Source organism: Accipiter gentilis, chromosome 17 (assembly GCF_929443795.1).
Source record: "Accipiter gentilis chromosome 17, bAccGen1.1, whole genome shotgun sequence".
In the NCBI taxonomy this organism is placed as follows: Eukaryota; Metazoa; Chordata; class Aves; order Accipitriformes; family Accipitridae; genus Astur; species Astur gentilis.
In genome coordinates, this window is record NC_064896.1 from 2428567 (window position 1) to 2441009 (window position 12443).

The window sequence follows — 12443 nt, forward strand, 5'->3', positions numbered from 1 at the left end:
TCCACAGATGGACCTTCGGGCACGTGCAGAGCTTTGATCCGCAGCCCAGCGTCCAGACGGAGCCGACGGCTGCAGGAGCAGAGTTGCCAGGTCCTGGCTCCTGGCCCGGGTCCGGGGCCACTTCTCAAGAGCATGGATTTGGGAATGGATCGTCGGACACGGATGGTGGCTTTCGACCCAGAGCGAGCCTACAAATGTGTATAAATAGCAAGGAATGGCCTTGCCACATGGTAAAATTCATTTCAAGCCACAAGTTCCTCTGAACTCGCGTGATGCTCTGTGGCTGCGAGCGCGTCCCCTCTGTCCGCAAACGCGGCTGAGATTGCTGCCAGCTCCTGCCGTGAGGCGGGGGGGACAAATTAAATGCATGACTTCTGTTCTTAGGAAAACGGAGAGAGGCCGTTACAGCAAGCTGGAGGACAGTTTAGTGTTTCTCTCTTTTTACTGCCTTTCTAGAGAAGCAGGGAACATTGTGCTTGAGAGAATCCTGTCCCTTCCAGAGCCATCCGATCTGGAAGACGTTCCTGCCTGTCTCCGAGTTACAGCCTGTAACTACCGCCTGCAGGGATTTTATTTTTTTAACCTGCATCAGAAGCAGCTCGTTCTGGCTGTGGCTGGAGCCGGGTCTCGAGACTCCAGAGCAGCCGTGACCCTGCGTGTCAGCTCCTGTCCTCTGCCAGGCAGGGACTGTATTTTACTCGATTATTTCATTAATCCTTTTAATTATTTCATAACCCTTTTGTTATCTGATTAGGAAGTCCTCACCCACACCCGCAGGGCTCCCCAGCCCGGCTCCCTTGGCGCTTTGGTACGTCAGCACCGGTAACCAGGAAAGACAGAGATGAAGCGCGGGCGCTTACAAACCAGCCTGAAGCTTTAGGAAGGAATTTGTGCTCGGTCACAATCTCTTTGGTACCACAGATGAGTATCTCTACGGAGCAAGTGGCCATCACCAGCAGAACGGAGCAAAAAAACCACGTTGCTGTCCCCGAGAGGGACCTGGCTTTTTTGGTGTGGCCTCAGGGCTGTGACCTGCCTGGGGACAAGGTCAGCCAACACCACCATCCACACCAGTGCTGCCCTGGGGACAAATCCAGCCCTGCTTGCTTAGGCGGAGCAGGTAAGCCTTTTAAGATGAGCTCTTTCCCATCTGAAGGCACGAAGGGTGACACCAACTCATCACAGCTCCGGGTCCATCCAGCTTTCAGGACACATCATGCTGGGACCAGTGACCGTCTTCTCCGCAGCAGCCACGTCCCTCTCCAGCTCTCTGGTGGGTGTGCGGGCGTTTTCCCTTGCAGGTCTCACGTGTCCACCCGTGGGATGTCCAACACCATCCAGACAAGCCAATGAGCAGAAGCTGGTTCTGTCTCTATGGCCTTGGTGCAGATCAAGTGGCCACCGATGAATCTTAGCTGAGGAGATAAAGCAGCAGGGAGACTACTGGAATTCTTGCTTTATTGCATTTCATATTAATTAGCCCCAATTATACCCTGTTGTTAAGAATGAAAAATTTGGCAAGGGAAATATTGCAGCTGAGATTCCCGATATTAATAGAGGAAGCTTCGGGCCTTGGAAGTCAAAATCAGGCATCACAAAATAATTACGTTATTTTGGCTGGCTTAGAGGGGCTGAGCCCCTCAGACAGAGGAATCCACCCAGGCCCATCCCCAGCATGTAACGGGGCACCCTGCATCGTGAGGGACGGCAGCCCTCAGTGACATCCCAGATCTGACTCAATCTCTCCTTGAAAACACTCTCCCAGGCTACTCCAGGAGGTTCTGGGTCATTAATTGCTGACGGGGACAGGCAGGAGGAAGAGGATGTTATTCCACGGGACAAGATTTTTTTCATATTCACATCATTAGTACAACCAGAGGAGCATGTCACTGATTACAAGTGCTGGACCAACAGAGCACAACACCCTTTTTCTCTGGGCTGTTGTGCTTGGCTTCCCTCCCTTTGCTTGCTAACTGCATCCTTATTCATGTGCCGGCTAGCACCCTGCCAACACAGCGGCCTCCAATAAATATGTCAATAACAATCCGAAATCATCAGGTCGTGATGCCCTTGGACTGGCTTTATTGAGTGAGATGATTTGAAAAATTTATATGCGATAGCTGTGCTGGTAGAAAAAGAGTAATAGAATGGAAGGAGGCTATTAATGTTTGACAAACAGATTTACTTGGATGTAATCAAATTGCAACATATGCTTGGGGGGGAAAAATCAACAATGTTAACGAATTGCGGCGCGGGCACGGTTTGCTGTAGCCAGCCCATAACTGTATTCTGTCGCAGTTTCTGCTGAAAGACAACATTTATAGCTATCGCATTATCACTTACAAAATTAAGCGATGCTTCTAACGGTAACGGGCACAATAATTCTCTCTGCTGTGGTCATGGGGATAGCGCGTGTTTTGGACAAATGGGCCGGTGGTTTGTGTTGGTTAGAGCGCAGGGCTGGGCTTTGGGAGCAGGCAGGCTCAGCCCTGCTCTGCTGCTGGATAACGAGCCACCCACTGCCTCAGTTTACCCCGTTAGCTTCAAGATTTTTAGGATGCTGGCCAAGATCAGCCCTGGGCTGCGAGGTGGGAGGAACGACTGCAGCCCCCCCTTCGCTGCGCTGCTGACCTGCGTCCCTGTCTAAGGCAAGGACGTGGGTTTTCACAGCACGTGTGAGCGCAGGGGACGTCACTGCAGAGGTGCTGTGGGTTACGGAGCGTTACACGCTCGTCACAGGCAGGATTTAAGTCTCCTACGGCTGCTGCTTTCTGCATGTATCGATGCGTGTGTGGGTAACTTCTCCCCGTGCTTCGCTGGATTCCTTAAGGCAGTCAAGACCCATAGATGAAGCAACCTGTTGTGCGACAGGAGGCTGGGGAAACGCATTCCTAAAGGATCCTGACCTGAAATGCACGCGGAGTCTTATCTGCCCACTGACTCCATCGAGGGCCTGGTCATGGGCTTTCAAGAAAACCTCTTTTCGGGAGGAGCTCACAGGTTTTCTCCATGCTGAAATGCTGCGTCTTTCCCCTTTTCGTAACGAAATGCTGCTCTGAGTTCTGCCGTGGGTCTGCTGAGCAGCACAGGGACATCGCTGAAATGCAGCGGGGTGACAAATATAGCGCACGACGACAGAAAAAGGCTCCTTGCCTCTCTGAATCCAGCACAGCTGATGGCTTCGACCCAGGGAGAGAAAAATACAGTGTCGTATTCCCACTCAGAAGGGGAGAATTAGGGCAGGGGAGAACAAGCTGGAGGGGATATTTTTCCATGTCATCCTAAAAAGCGTGTCTGTGGTCATTTAAGGGCTGCCTGGAGGCGGTCGTGCGGTACCCCGCTGCCAGCCCGGCTCTGCGGCACTGACGAGAATACAAGGAGGATGCTCCTGCTTTGAGCTGCGCTGTCGCGGAGCAAGAGAGACCTGGGACGCAGAATCTCGTTCTTCTGCTTGTGTCAGGGAGGGAGGAGCGGCAAACACCCCCACTGCTCATTTCACACCCGATTTACATAGTTCCCTTACTAAAACCGCTTTTAATATTGCATATAGAGAAATCTTAGATAAGTGGCTGTTCTCGGGGAGGCTTTGTTCAACATCTGGCTTTGGGGAATTAGCGCCTGGTAGCCTGGTTATTTCCCCGGCTTTGGTGATGAAGGGATGCCAGGGGGGTTTTTTTTTTGGAGGCTGTGTATAAAAGAAGAGAAAGAAAGAGGGTGCTGAAAAGAGAAGGGGGAGGTTTGGCTCTCTGCAGCTCCCAGGTGGGAGAAGCACGTGCAAAGGGGGTGCTTGGAATGGATGGAGATGCTGGAAGGGTTGGAGATATGGGAGATGCTGACCTTTCATTTTCCACCAGCACCGCAGAGCAGACCTCCTGCCTCCCGAATTAGGTGTCTTTACCTAAGACTAGACCCAAAGACTAATTCGAATCAGCCAAGGCAAATTGCCAGAGCGATCCCAGGTGGTTTGGAGGCTGCAGATCACTACCACCGAGCAAGTCGTTCCCTGAGCTGTGCCCCAGCTTCACCTTGGCCTGCTTGCTGCTCTCAATAATTTATGACAGGTGGTAATACAGCAGAATTATTTAAATGGTGACTCTCTCTTCCCTTCTACCTTGTATTATCTATCTTATTTTCTGTTTCCATGTGTTATTCATAAAGCTTTTCATGTCAGCTTGTTTGCCAGCCAGCTGATGGGGAAGCCTGTGGAGGCAGGCAGGTTTGTTCTGCATAAAAGGCCATAAATAATCTGAAAACTGCCAAGCGGTAGCACATTTCAGGGACTTGTGCTTAATACTGGGAGACTTCATGCAGCATCATCTTATATTTGCAGCCACTGGCAGCTAACTTTGGGGTCTTTTCCACTGCACCAGCTGATTTTCCCCTCTGTTGGTTCTCTCTGCAAATTAAAGGACAGGGAAGGTGATGTTCTAATAGTATCTTAGTACCTCTTCAATAGCCCCCTTGGGAGAAGTTCATTTCTGATCAGAGGCATCAGCATAAAAACCCTTTGGAGGGTGAATAGGCACTATGCAGGGAGCAGTGAATTCCTTCTGCTGTCATCTAGCTGTACAGAGCACTTCAAAACAGGGAATAATACAAGCCCTTTGATCTACTGGTGAAAAAGTCCTGCAATTTAGCTCTTGACAAGAAAACCTAATTTGTTTTTAGCAGAGGAAAGCCATTATCCCACTGCAGGAGTGAAGTTAGAAAAGCAGCTGCAAGGGGGTTGCTGAGAAGAGTCCCCTCGGTGGGACCTGGACCAGAACCAGGAGGGGCAAACTTTTAAGAGTCAACCCTTCTTCAGAGCACTTAGGACTGAAATGGAGAGGCCAGGCTGAGCGGTGGGGGTCCTGGGGCAGCGGGGAGGACTGGTAACAAATAACCTACAGCTCCTCATCAGGCATCACGTGCCACAGTGCCCGGCAGCGGCCGCAGAGGGATGAGTTTCCCCCAGCCCTTACCTTGGCATCCAGTTTGTGACCGACCTCATCCACCCTCCATCCCGCTGTGCCATAGGAAAAGGCCTCTGCAATTTATTTTCTTTGGGTGGTTTGTTTTTTTTTTTCCTGTTCGCTTGTTCTTGGTGCTTAAGAATAAAAACTCCAACCCCAGACTTCCAAGAGGGAAAAACTTCATGCAAAACTCATCTACCTCCTCCCGAGCTCTCTGAATAGAAATACATACATCTGAGACTCCCCTTTTTTTGTCAGAAAAACATTACCCGGAGGGAAGATACACATCAGCAGGGGACTAAGTATTGTATTTCCACATCCAGCCTCCTCCCGTGTTGCTGCTCCCTCGGGAGCTGCCTTGTTTGAGCTGGAGGGAGCTAAGCCCCAGGCTCCTGGATCCCCAGCACCCCAGAGCCCTGGGTCAGACCCCTGCGTGCGGGGGGACATTTACTGCGTTGGGGAAGGGGTAGGCAGCACCTGAACGCTTATGTTCTGCAGCCCTGCTCCTCCATAGGGTTGTAGAGTGATTTACGGGGAACTGGTTTAGCAGCAGAGTTGCTGGGGTTTGTAGCAAGGGATGCCGAGGGATGGAGATATCCAGGATTTTGCGTAAAGCCGTGGAGAGAGCCTGAGCATCTTTGAGAGTGCTTCTGCCTTGGGTACGTCTTTCTTATCAAGGAGGAGATGAGAGGGAAATGGTTTCTGTTGGGGTGAAGGGCAGCGTGTAATAGGCAGCCCTGGATGACCTAGCTAGGGGCCAGGAGAGCAGGATCCGGCCCTGCACGCAGCCGTGCTTCTGGAGGTGGGGTTCAGCCAGATACGGAGCACGAAGGAGCTTGTAACAAAGCTCATTCTCTTGAAACCCATTAACTAACCCCGGCTGTGTACGCGAGCGAGCTGGAAATTCGTGATTGCCTGAAATCCCGAATAGCTTTGGGTTTCTTTTAAATCAAATTGTGAATGAGCCACTGCTCTAACTAGGAATACATAGAGGCTTCATTAGGAGGAGAGCCGACTTTATTTTATCAGGACAGCTGTCTGATCAGGACTTTTGGAGGAGTCAGCTATTGCACCGTGCAGCAAACAGGGCTTTCTGCTAAATCCCTTATTCTTTCTTCCTTTTGGCAAAAACAGACGGAACTTCATTTTCTGGCAATTACCCTGAGCTGAGAGCAATAAATAATTCCAGCAGCAATGCTGAGAAGGAGGAATGGAGGAATAACACCACCCCATGTATGCTAGTTCCTGAAAGCTTGCAAGAAAAGCAAGAGCAGAAGCTTGACACACCAAATAACCACAATTGCTAGCAGATTTATGGATTGCACCGTGATATACGGAAGATCCGAAGCTGGGCAGGGCATAACAGAATAAATCGGGCAAAGCCAACAACCCACATGTTGCCTGCTTCCTCAGAGCAGGTTGCTGTAGGCTTCTATTAAAAATTAACAAAAAGAACGGAGGAATGGCTGCGCTCATTTGCAGTGTAAAGATAAGACAATAGGTGTGTTAACGTGCAAAATGAAAGAAAGAAATGGAAGTTTCTTGCGAATGAGAACACCTACTTCCGCTCAGGTAATTTAATGAGAATTTTACCCTTGACTTCATCCAAATTAGATGAGAATCACCACTGTATTAAGTGATCGTAATTTAATGTACGCAATTAGGTTATACAACTCTATATTTTAGGCCAAATCCTGTTTCTGGCTCCCCATAGAAGGTGGTGAGCGAGGCTGCGGGGGCACAGCCCGCGGGGATGAGAGGGTCTGGGGCATTCGCCGCTTGAAGGGTGAGAAGCTCCAGTTTGCAGAAACTTTTAAAAGATATTTTTAGAGTGTAAGGCCACACAGCTGCTGTCCTTCTATCTTGCCGGATCGAGCCCTTACTCTACAGCAGTGGCTGTGCAGGAGCATCCGACAAATTTCTCCTCCTCTGCTCCCCCCGTTCGTGGGTGAGAGATGCTCGGGGCGGGGGGAGCGGCCGGCTCGGAGCGGGGCTGAGGTTGCGGGGAGATGTCTTACTGTTTCATCGGCACCGAGGTGCTGCAGCCAAGTCCATCTGAGAAGTGTCTTGAGGGAGAAAATTAACACCCAGAGCTGGCTCCCGCTAAGGAGCTGGTAGATAGAGCTATTAAAAGGCATAAATTCCCAGGGAACTCGCACGTAAAGTGTGATAGAAAAAGCCGGCTGCCTTTAAGAGAAGGGATGTGGAATTTAGTTGTATTTTCGGTATGAGAGAGCAAACCACGATCAAGGGCAGAGCTGTGTTCTCCAAACTGGAGAGCAGCTCTGGTCCATCCCTCAAACCAGCCCTGGTTCCCGCGCTCCTCGCCGCGTGCTACGGCGTGATGCCGATTAATTCTTTTTTTTCCTTTATTTCTTCTTTTTTCTTGCAAACGGTGATCTGAGCTGGCTTTGCAGCAGCAAAGCGTCGTGTCGCTGTCCCCCAAGTTGTGCAATCTGCTAGCAATAATCTTTCATTAATAACTACTGTGACGGGTACCGAAGCCCAGTAATTTAATTAAATTAATCCTCCGATGTTCCCCCCTTCTCTCCTCTCACCCAGAGCATCATCAGATGAACAACATCAGGTCCCCAAAGGCAGCTGGCAGCCTCGCTCTGTGCCGGCCGACGGCGCCCGGGGCTGAAGCGGTTTGTAACCTCAACCCAGCTGGGATGGGTTTCCCCGGGTGGTCGCGCTGCTTTTGATGACCCCATCCGAATTGTGATCAGGAGGTTATCGATAGCACCCACGGGCCTTTTGCACCAGTGATTTATCACCGCTGGAGCGGCAGCCCCTGCGGCACCGGGTCACGGGAGGCAGGTTGGAGCCGAGCAAAAGGGTTTTTTTGGCCACGTCTGTTCCTGCTGCGGGGGGAGAGAAAAGAAACCAGATGGACCAGGGGGAAGAGAGCAGGGAAACGGCAACCCTAGGGCTGCTCCCTTTGCTCCCAGAGGGGAGAGACCCCGTCCTGTCCCGGTGATGTCCCCGAGCGCACACCTTGCCACCAGCTCTCTGAGCGGCGAAGCGGGTGATGGAGAATGCAACTGTCACTGCGTCCCTGGCCCAAAACGGGCGGGTGTTGTCGCAACGGATGCGGGAGCTGCTGCTCGTTAGCTGGGTTAAAAAGGCAGCTGAATGCATTAGTGCTCCGTCTGCCTCCATCACTCGGTAATTTCCTCTCCTGCCTCCCGCCGCTGTGCGCGTTAATGCTTGTTACGTTCCCCGAGCATCCCAGAAATGCCTGAACCCATCTCTTTCACAGCAACGTAATTAGGACAAATGCTTTCTGCTTTTTTTTATCTGCCAAAGGACTCGGTAGCGATTATGATTCCGTATCAGGTTTATCCCAGTGGTCCCAGCCGAGAGCGTGGCTGCGTGGTGCTGGGCACGGGAGAGGGGACAGTCCCTGTCTCACCAGGAAAAAAACAGCAGGAAAAGGGCAGGGGAGGAACGAGGCGTGAAACGATCCACCCACGGGCACAGGACCCGAGACGCCCCACGCACTGTGCTGGTCACGCTGTCCCACGGCAGGAGAGGGGACAGGGTGTCCACGGCCACCGGTCATCAACCCCCCCCCACGGCCGTCACCCCGGCCTCGGGGCGTGCGGCGCGCCTTTCCGCAGGGTCACCTCTTCTCTGTGCCGGTGGGTAGGTGGGGGGAAAGCTGGAGCCCTTGGGAATTTAACAGGGTAAACGGTGGAGAGGTCCCTTTCCTGCTCCACGCACCCTGTGACACCCACCAAATGCCGTTAAGTTCTCGGCTTAAAAGTGAAGTTGCAAAATAAATCCAGATTTCGTATTCAGAGAGTTAATCGCTGGAGCTCATCCTCTTATCTCCAGTTCATAGGTGTGTGCGGGCACGCATCCATACATGCTTTCAAAGGAAAAATAATTATCGCAGAGATAAAGCTTTCATTATTTTTAATAGCATCAGGTCCACCCGTTGAGTTATTACAGTAATAAAAACTAATTAGATCCCTGGTGATACGTTCCCCCTGTGCACGCTGCCTGCCTACCTTATCGATTGTTATTATAAAAACACATAACTGTATATCAGATCATTGGTAATAATGGCTGAGCCTTTTCCACGGGCACATAAAACAATGCACATATTTCACATAAATAACTGTTTACTCTTATTTAAAAACCTGAAGGGAAAAGCCCTGATTTATTTGGCAGCTGTAGCTATTTGTTGAGCTTTGGCTGCAGATGTACAACCCGTAAGGAGCCTCTTTCCTCTTCTCCCCGTCGCGCTGGCAGTGCCCAGTTCAGGCTCAGTTACGCCAGAGCTTGCTGCAAATGCCTCTTGTCTTGCTCAAAAGTCTGTGTCAAAAGAAAACAAATCAAAACACAGATTTTGAGTGCGTCAAAGGATTTTTGGTCCGATTTTTGAAGTTTGACTGTAGTTTTCAGTTTGATTTGTATTTTTTCTCTTACAAATGTTCTTTGGTGTGCTGTGGTTCTTTTAGAAAAACACTTTCATCTAAAGCAAAACAATTAATTTGATGTTGAAAAAAGTCTTTCGTTTCTTCTCACTAGGTCTCTAATTTTTTAAGCATCGTTTTTTTCACTAAAAAATATTTCCAGATTTGTAAGCACCAAAAAAAATCAATTATTCACCTAGCCCAATTTGTAACACACGTTCCCTGCTGATAAACGCAGGCATCGGTGCCTGCCAAGTACGACTGCCGAAAACCTCCTAATTACCAGTGCCGGAACGGTAATCTCCAGCAATACAGGACTGTGTCATCTGATTACAGCCCTGCGCTGCCGGGAAGTTTGGCTGCCCAATTTCCAGCATTATCAAATGGATGCAGCGTCTGGGCCAGAGGAGAGGACGTGCGATTACAACACCCCGAATGCAAAAGCCAAAGCAAATTTACTGTTGTAATACGACACGGGCATGTTCCAGCGCTGGGGGAAAAGCGGTTAGTAATGCGTTACTTGCTCGAATGTGTAACAAGAAGGTTTAAACGCTTCTGTATAGCTAACGCTAACGGAATTATTGTTTCTACTGTTATCTGCGCCTGTGCACGCTAGATAGATACGTATCTCTATCCCTATAAACGTGTAGAGGCTTTTTCAACTAGCAGCAGAATATTATTACCCCCGTTAGACTTTGGCCACAACCCAGGTTGAACCTTCCAACACCAGCAAGAGCAGCGGCACCGTCAGTCCCAGCTTAAAACCCCATTTTCACGGTGGCCCCACCGCGAACGCGCGGTGCTGTGTGCAGGTCTGGGTGGCCTGGTTGATTTTATTTATAGGTATATATTTATAATTTTTTTATATATATATGTATAGGGTATAATTTTATATTTTAGCGTGCATGCATCAAAGTGCATCCCGTGTGTGCCGGTGGGTGCTGATGCCGGCAGCTCCCCGTCCACCCACCCCCATACGCACCGCCGATGCCTTATCAGCGCCGAGCAGAGCTGCCGGACAAACCCGCTATTAAGTGTCTGCCGCTACGGTCCGCAGATGAAAAAAAGTGCCTGGGTACAGCGAGAGCCCCGGCTGCCTGCGACGAACGTATGGCCGGGAGAGTTATTTTTCCCGATTTCCCTGCTGCGGACGCGGGGGATTTTGGCGATGGTGTTTGTTGGCGACGGTGCGTGGCGTGCCGTTGCTCTCCCGTTTGCGCGGTGCAGGACTGAGCGGGGTCGGATCCTGCTGTGCTGGGTAAATGTCCTGAGAAATGGGGGTTCCCGCAAACCCCTGTGTCCCGGGGGCTGCCCGCGGCAGCTTTGCTCTGCCCGCCCTGCTCGTTTGCTTTGCTTGATGATAAAAGCGAGCGGCTTTTCTGGGTGTTACCTGGGATTTATCTCGACACGAGGAGCGGTGCAGGGAGGGGAGCCAGGGCTCTCGGTTTCCATCGCTCCCTTCGGCTGCCGGCTCTCGTCGAATACCACCGGCGCGGTACCCGTGGGATCCGGCACCTCTGCTGCTGCCGTAAAACCTTCGGTTGCCAGCGGGGCTTTTATTCTTGTTGTGTATTCAGTTTGGGTTTTAATTTGGTTTTAGCACCCAGGCCAGCCCCGCCAGCAGCGCAACCTGGCAGGTTTTTTGCTCCCGTGACTGGAGAGGGCATCAAAAATCTGAAAATTCTGTTCTAATGAGAAGCTGCTGCTTTCTGCTAGAGAAAGCTGGGACTTTAATTATCCTGTAGCATTACGCTGACAAGCCACCCGGCCTCAGCAGATCTGGGTGATAATTAGACCTGTTGGCTCTCCAGTGGAAGAGAACAGTAATTTTTGAGTGCAATGCTTCTGTGCATCCTCTAAGGAAAGCACAATCATTGAGAAATTGAAAGTTTGACAGGATGCCAGGTTTAATACACTCATTGAAATGTTTTGTTGTCAACAGCGGTACAGCCACGTGTCCATCATGAGAATTTTTCTCTAGAAACTTTTCTGGTAGAGGAGAAACAGCAAGGAATTACCTCTCTTCATTTGATTTGTTTGGGGGTTTCTGCTTTTGGTTTTGGAATTTTATTTTTTTTTCTTTTTGTACGTGTATTTCCTTAAAAAGGGACATCAAGCAGAGAAGAGGGAAAATGCTTCTGAATCCCTCCTGTGTAGATGTCCTCATTACGGCTAACGATCTTTGGGGTCCTTTCTTCGAGGAGGACGGGTTGGGAGGCAGAGCCTGCTTTTGGAGCGATGGGGAGGTGGAGGGAGGACGGGATTTCGGTACCTCTCGGGCTGCCACCGCCTCTGCAGCCCAGCCCTGCCCTGCCGCTGCTTCACCCGGCTCAGCAAAGCAAGCGTTCGGTTTCCCTGTACTCGCTGAATTTGGTGGCATTTCACTGCACGCTTAAGCGCTTTGCTGAATCTGAGGTAAGAAGCGCTTTGGAGGCTGAGTTCCCATCTGCTTTCACAAGAGACTCGGCTTTGCTGAGCCTGTCGTACGTTGCTCCGAGCGTGTAAAGGGGCTCTAAGGTGGGCGTAAATTACATTTATTGCCAGCGGATGCCCCCTTAGCACTGCCAGCACCATGCAAAGCCGTGCTAGCAGCGCCGAGAGTCAGGCGTGGGGCATCACCGGTCCCCGGGTGGTAGTAAAGTGGCTGCCTATGTGTTTTAATCTCCATCTCTACCAAGCACGGGGTTTTTGAGCCAGCCTTGTCCTGCCCAAAGCCCCTGTGGGCGAAGGCAGCCCACCAGCATCCTTATGGGGCGGCCCCGGAGGGCCGGGATACGGGTACCAAAAAGGCTCCTTCGGTCACAAGAGCAATTTGGGGGAGCACAGCACACGCTGACATTTCTTTCCAGAATGAAAGGCCGCAAGCCAGAGAGAGTTTGGGCTGAGGTCTCCCTTTTCAAAAGGGACTTAGGTCAAAAAAATCTCAACAGCATTTTGTGCTTAACGCCTGCACCGCAGACGGATATCTGCGAGCGCTGAGCCTGCTGCTAATGGATGTCATGGGGCATTAGGCACCGCTGGAGAGCAGGCTAGGAAATCTCCTGGGAGTTTAGGTGCTTAAAGATCT